General features: G+C 40.2%; 1 protein-coding gene across 1 annotated transcript in view; it reads left to right on the forward strand.

The window, feature by feature from the left end:
• LOC107754015 (triosephosphate isomerase A-like) overlaps positions 1 to 517 on the forward strand; it is a 5,356-nt gene that overhangs the window by 3,070 nt on the left and 1,769 nt on the right. The gene's annotated exons all lie outside the window — the stretch shown is intronic.

Genomic DNA, 517 nt, shown 5'->3' on the forward strand with positions numbered 1-517 from the left:
TTGTAAGTTTAATTAGAAGTAGGCCAACAGCGCCCCCTACAGATTAAAACTCCTTACCGAACGGGCGTTAGGACCTGGGGGAGGCTGCCGCTGCAGGTGCTATTACTGTTTACTCTATCACACACTGAATGTGTCATTCTGTACGTGCATTCTCAGATTAAATGCAGGGATCCAAAAGAGTTAATCTAATCATCATTCAGACAAAACTTTGCTTCAAGAATGAGCCACACTGTTGACGTGATCTAATCGCTAGCACACCCTGAGCACATACGAGTTAACGTATTCCTCTTATCGGCAAGACATAGCAGCATAATTTTTCATATCGGGCGATGCCGATATTTACATTTAAAGCCATTATCGGCCGATTCCGATATCAGTCCGATAATATCGTGCATCCCTAGTGTTTTTGCATTTTGTCTTTTTTCATTTTTGGGTGGAAAGTCTGAAAATGAACAAATTTGAGCATAGAACTTTTTATGCACACAATCATCTGATAAATTGGATGTTGCTTTTAAAT

This window comes from Sinocyclocheilus rhinocerous, unplaced genomic scaffold (genome assembly GCF_001515625.1).
Source record: "Sinocyclocheilus rhinocerous isolate Xijiao unplaced genomic scaffold, SAMN03320098_v1.1 scaffold612, whole genome shotgun sequence".
In the NCBI taxonomy this organism is placed as follows: domain Eukaryota; kingdom Metazoa; phylum Chordata; class Actinopteri; order Cypriniformes; family Cyprinidae; genus Sinocyclocheilus; species Sinocyclocheilus rhinocerous.